This window comes from Mandrillus leucophaeus, unplaced genomic scaffold (genome assembly GCF_000951045.1).
Source record: "Mandrillus leucophaeus isolate KB7577 unplaced genomic scaffold, Mleu.le_1.0 Scaffold169, whole genome shotgun sequence".
NCBI lineage: Eukaryota > Metazoa > Chordata > Mammalia > Primates > Cercopithecidae > Mandrillus > Mandrillus leucophaeus.
This window is the reverse complement of record NW_012101687.1, coordinates 3,742,603-3,748,914: the sequence shown is the minus strand read 5'-3', so window position 1 is coordinate 3,748,914 and position 6,312 is coordinate 3,742,603.

Sequence of the window (6,312 nt, the reverse complement as noted above, 5' to 3'; positions counted from 1 at the left end):
TCTCGCCGGCCTGCGGCGCAGCCGGATAGCAGGCCCTGCCCACGGGCCCCTTAGCTGCCTCTGGGCGACCAGAATGCCGAGGTTCTCTCTAGCTGCGCCGCGCCTTCAGGCTCGCTTCCCCAGGCTGTCTGGTGGGGGGAATCCGCGCGTCGGTGTTCCTGACCCTCGTAGGGTCCAGTGGAACCCTCCGAAACCCAAAAAGCGCCGCCTCTTAATGCAAGCTGTAGTCACCGACTCGTCCAGTCTGTTGGTATTCGCGTCGTCCTTTGTGCTGGGCAGTAACCAAGAAGTAACGGAGAGCGCGCAGTTCCTACACCTAGAACTCCCCGAGGGAGCCCGAGCCAGCAAGTCTTTCCATTCTTGAGATGCCTTTTCTCCGGGATTGACAAGTATTTCATCCATTGGTGTCTTAACCCGGGCGAACTCTTTCCAAATTACCCTGCCAAACGCAGTTATCAAAACTATGATTTCCAAATAAGTTTGTACCCTGCACCTAAACCAACGCCATTTCTATAACTAAAATAAATTGAGTATTTAAATGCGTGGCCTGGACGCTTTATTTACTTCACAGGATTACCCATAGGCAGGTAGGTTTATTGTGTGACTTCAGGGCACCAGAAAACACTCTCTGTTTCAAAATGCCTCCTTCCAAAAAGGGCGGGAACTTAACACGGGAACTTACCATTTTTACCCTTAGTACAAGAAACTTACCAGAACTTTTTCTTGAAGCAGTTTTGATGGACGAAGAGATTAAGAGAGCAAAGTGCAGGAAAAAGTGGGGCTTGAGGATCATTTAAGACTAATTTTCTTGGTTCATAATTTAATTAGGCCCTGTACAAATTATTCTTGAAATAAATCTTCATAAACGTTGATAAATTTGGAAGATAAATGGAATGTGACTAATTTCACTCCTTTTAAGAATATGTAGTGATTCAAAACTAAGCTAACCTGAGTTAAACGAATAGATGAGAATGAATTATAACAGTTCTCTGTGTTTTATAATGTTTTACAATTCAGGTTAATTGAATATATTACCTACTTCGATAATTTCTATTTCCTTAGGAAAATATTTTTTAAAAAATTATTTACTGTCTGCATTTATTGTGTATACAACATGATCATTTCAAGTAATGTATACATTATGGAATGGTTAAATCTAGCTAATTAACATATTATCTCACAGAGTTACTTTTTATTTATTTCTTTTTTTTTGAGAGTCTTGCTCTGTCACCCAGGCTGGAGTGTAGTGGCATTATCTTGGCTTATTGCAACTTCTGCCTCCCAGGTTTAAGCGATTCTCTTGTCTCAGCCTCCCAAGTAGCTGGGATGATGGGCGCACACCACCACGCCCAGCTACTTTTTAGTAGAGACGGGATTTTACCGGGTTAGCCAAGATGATCTCGATCTCCTGACTTCAGATGATGCGCTCGCCTCAGCCCCGCAAAGTGCTGGGATTACAGGTGTGACTCACCGCGCCGGCTGAGTTAGCTTTTTTATTTTATTTTTATTTTTATTTTTTTTTGAGACAGAGTTTCTCTCTTGTTGCCCAGGCTGGAGGGCAGTGGCGTGATCTCGGCTCACCACAACCTCCGCCCCACCGGGTTCAAGCGATTCTCCTGCCTTAGCCTCCCGAGTAGCTGGGATTACAGGCATCTACCACCACGCCTGGCTAATTTTGTATTTTTAGTAGAGATGGAGTTTCTCCGTGTTGGTCAGGCTGGTCTGGAACTCCTGATCTCAGGTGATCTGCCTCCCGCGGCCTCCCAAAGTGCTGGGATTACAGGCGTGAGCCACTGCGCCGGGCCTTAAGTTAGCATTTTTTTATGAGAACACTTAACATCCATTCTTTCAGAAAACGCTTTTTTTTGTTTGTTTGAGACGGAGTCTCACTCTGTCGCCCAGGCTGGAGTGCAGTGGCGCCATCTCAGCTCACTGCAAGCTCTGCCTCCCGGGTTTACGCCATTCTCCTGCCTCAGCCTCCCGAGTAGCTGGGACTACAGGAGCCCGCCACCCCTCCCGGCTAGTTTTTTGTATTTTTTAGTAGAGACGGGGTTTCACCGGGTTAGCCAGGATGGTGTGGATCTCCCGACTTCGTGATCCGACCGTCTCGGCCTCTCAAAGTGCTGGGATTACAGGCTTGAGCCACAGAAAACCCTTTTTAAATGATAGTTTCAAAGACAAATTTCAGAGCAGTCCGTTGGAATTATTGTAACTTCTCAAGGAATGAGTGAATTACAAATAAATTTGACTTTACTAACTTCAATTATTGCATAAAAATTTGATAACTGAAAGTCTGAAACTTTGAGCTCACAGAAGTGTTACCTGGGAACACTGTGCTTTTTCTTTCTTTTTTTAGAAAAACTCTTTGTCCTTTGGGCAATTGATTTTTTTTTTTTCCAGAAAGAAATTGGTTTTAGAAAATGGAAGCTAGAATTTTTAGAGTTTGAGAGAACGTGTGAAATAATCTATTTAATTAAAAACACGTTTTCTCCTATTAGACTGGAAATCATTGTATTCGTATTAAACTGTTATCACTATGCAGAGAATACCATAATCTGCATCTGTTAGAACTGAACTCACTTTTTAGTTTGAGCCTCTTTTCCTATTTATTTCCTTGACTTCTTCTCCAGGATATTCCACTGGCAATTTGCACTGGTCGTGTGTGCAAACTGAACTCATTGTCTTTGTAACCAAACCAGTTTCTTTTCCTTTTCCTTTTCCTTTGTGAATTGTATCACCATCTTTTAAATTACCCGATCTTCAAGCCTGACACTTACCTCTCTGCTTTTCTTAAATAATCCATCCATTGGCATATCTATTAGACAGTAATTCTACAAGGTCTTTCATTGTGTTTCCTCTTTTCCATTTCAACTAAGACCATACTTTTAATATGGTCTTTAGTTGCCAAATTTAGTGTGGTTTTCAGTATGGTTTTTAGTTGCCAAATTTAGGTTGGCACAAGTCATCTCCAGGACCTTTGCAGCCTGGTGGCCTCCAATCTGTTCCTGCTGTGATCCATTCTACACGTTGTTGCCGGATGATTATCTTAAAGCATACCAGGCAAGTCACACCCTTCTTCAAAGAGCCTTCAATTACTCCCCTATTCTACCAAAATAAAATTAAAATGCTTGTGTCTCACCTTTTCCTTTCACTTAAAACTGATTTACAGTCAGAATGGACAGTGGACTTTCCATCTTGCCCAAATAATTTGCTTCCCCATCTCTCTGTTGTGCATAGGTGAATGATTTCCTCTGCCTGGAATGCCCCTTCCCATTCCATCTCATTCTGGAAATACCTTGCCCATTATTCTAGGTTTATCTACTTTCTCTTAAGAATGAGCTTCTTGACTGGGCACAGTGGCCTATAATCCCAGCACTTTGGGAGGCGGAGGCGGGTGTATCACTTGAGGCCAGGAGTTCAAGACCAGCCTGGCCAACATGGTGAAACCCCGTCTCTACTAAAAATACAAAAATTAGCTGGGGTGGTGGTGCATGCCTGTAATCCCAGCTACTCGGGAGGCTGAGGGAGAAGAACTGCTTGAACCAGACCCAAGAGGCGGAGGTTACAGTGAGCGGAGAGCACACCACTGCACTCCAGCCTGGGCTACAGAGTGAGACTCCGTCTCAAAAAAAAAAGAAAGGAAAAAGAGCTTCTTTTCTGATACTTCTAACCTTACGTGTTCTCTTCTCTTTTGAATCCCCAAAACATTTTATTGCTGCTTTCCTTTGTCACTTGTGTTTGACCTTCCTATGAATAGGGATTTGCAAACTTTTTCTGTCAAGGGCCAGATAGCAAATATTTTAGGCTTTGTGGGCCAGACAGGTGGTCTCTGTTGTAACCACTCAACTCTGCAATTGTGGGACAAAAGCAGCCATAGATAATACATAAAGAATAGACCTGACTATATTCTAATAAAACTTTATTTATGGACACTAAAATTTGAATTTCAAGTAATTTTAACATATCACAAAATATTCTTTTTTTTTTTTTTCCTTTTAACCATTTAAAAATGTGAAAATCGGCTAAGTGTGGTGGCTCACATCTGTAATCCCAGTGCTTTGGGAGGCTGAGGTGGGAGGATCACTTGAACCTCAAGAGCTGGAGACCAGCCTGGGCAACATAGTAACAAGTAAGACCTTGTTTCTACAAAAAGAATGTAAAAGTAGCCAGCTGTGGTGGCACATGCCTGTAGTCCCAGCTACTTGGGAGGCTGAGGTGGGAGGACAGCTTAAGCACAAGTCAAGTTCAAAGTTACAGTGAGCTATGATCATGCCACTACACTCCAGCCCTGGTGACAGAGCAAGACCCTGTCTCATAAAGAAAGTAAAAGAAATGTCAAAATTGTTCTTAGCTTATAAGTGCACAAAAACGGGGACAGCCTGGATTTGGCCAGTAGGCCATAGTTTGCTGAGCCCTGTACTCACGGCCAGTTTCACAGGCATATGATCCATGCATACAGTTGTACAGAGGCCTGTACTTAGAAGGGTTCCATGATTGGTTTAATGCTCTAATGTCACTATCTTGATTTTTTGTTTGTTTTTGAGATGGAGTCTTGCTCTGTTGCCCAGGCTGGAGTGCAGAGGTGTGATCTCAGCTCACTGCGACCTCTGCCTCCCGGGTTCAAGCGATTCTCCTGCCTCAGCCTCCCTTGTAGCTGGGATTACAGGCGCCCACCACTAAGCCTGGCTAATGTTTTGTATTTTTAGTAGAGACAGGATTTTACCATGTTCGCCAGTCTGGTCTTGAACTCCTGGCCTCAAGTGATCTGCCCGTCTCAGCCTCCCAAAGTGCTGGGATTACAGGTGTGAGCCACCGTGCCTGGCCATCTTGATGTTTTCAATAATTTTTTGAATAAGAAGCTTGAATTTTCATTTTGTACTTGGTCCCACAAATTATGTAACTGGTCCTGCCTATACTAGAAGATAAAATCTAGATCAGAATGTGTATGTGTATATGTATATTTCTTGTAAGATCAGGATTTTCATTCTTTCCTTTCCTTTCCTTTCCTGCTCTCTCGCTCTCTCTCTCTCTATATATATATATATATATTCTCTCTCTTGCTCTCTCTCTATATATTCTCTCTCTCTCTCTCTCTCTCTATATATATATATACTTCTTTTTTTTGAGACAGGGTCTCACTGTTGCCCAGGCTGGAGTGCAGTGATATGATCATGGCTCACTGCAGCCTCCGCCTCCCAGGCTTAATCAATCCTCTGCCTCAGCCTCCCAAGTAGCCGGGACTACAGGCATGTGCCACCACGCTCAGCTAATTTTTCTATTTTTTGTAGACACAGGGGTCTCACCATATTGCTTAGGCTGGTCTTAAACTCCTGGGTTCAAGCGATCCTCCCACCTTAGACTCCCAAAGTGCTGGGATTACAGGTGTGAGCCACTGTGCCGATCACATTTCCTATCTTTATAAGAAATACAGCTTGGTGCTTTCCACATAATAGGCATTTGAGATGTATTTGTTGCTTTTGACATAATAGGCATTTAAGATATATTTGCTGAGTTTTCTTTTCCTAAGGTAGTGTGCAATAGTGGAGAGGGTGAGAATCAGAGTCCAGCTCCACTGCTTATAAGCCTAGTGGTCTTGGAAAAATCCCATAACCATGTTGAATGTTAGTTTCCTCATCTATAACATGGGATGATAACATCTGCCGTACAGAACTGTTGTAAAATAGTGTATAGGAAACAGCAATGTCTCAGTCTCTGGGACAAGAAGAAGCTCAAAGCAAGTTTTTCCCCTTTTAGAGAAAGTGAATTAATAGTGTCCTTAACTATTTAACCTGATAACAGTATTTCTAATTTTTCATATTATTTACCTCCTTAAAAGTTTCACTTTTTTTTTTTTTGAGACAGAGTTTCACTCTTGCCCAGGCTGGAGTGCAGTGGCACAATCTCAGTTCACTGTAGCCTCTACCTCCCTGGGTTTAAGCCATTCTCCTGCCTCAGCCTCCCAAGCAGCTGGGATTACAAGCGTGCACCACCACGCCTGGCTAATTTTTGTATTTTTGGTAGAGACAGGGTTTCACCACGTTGACCAGGCTGGTCTCAAACTCCTGACCTCAGGTGATCCACCCAGCTCAGCCTCCCAGTGTTGGGATTACAGACGTGAGCCACTGCGCCTGGCCAAAAGTTTTACATTTAAGGAATAACATCTATGCTTCATTGGTTTCGTTTTTAAAAGTCCATATGAGGCCGGGCGCGGTGGCTCAAGCCTGTAATCCCAGCACTTTGGGAGGCCGAGACGGGCGGATCACAAGGTCAGCAGATCGAGACCATCCTGGTTAACACGGTGAAACCCCGTCT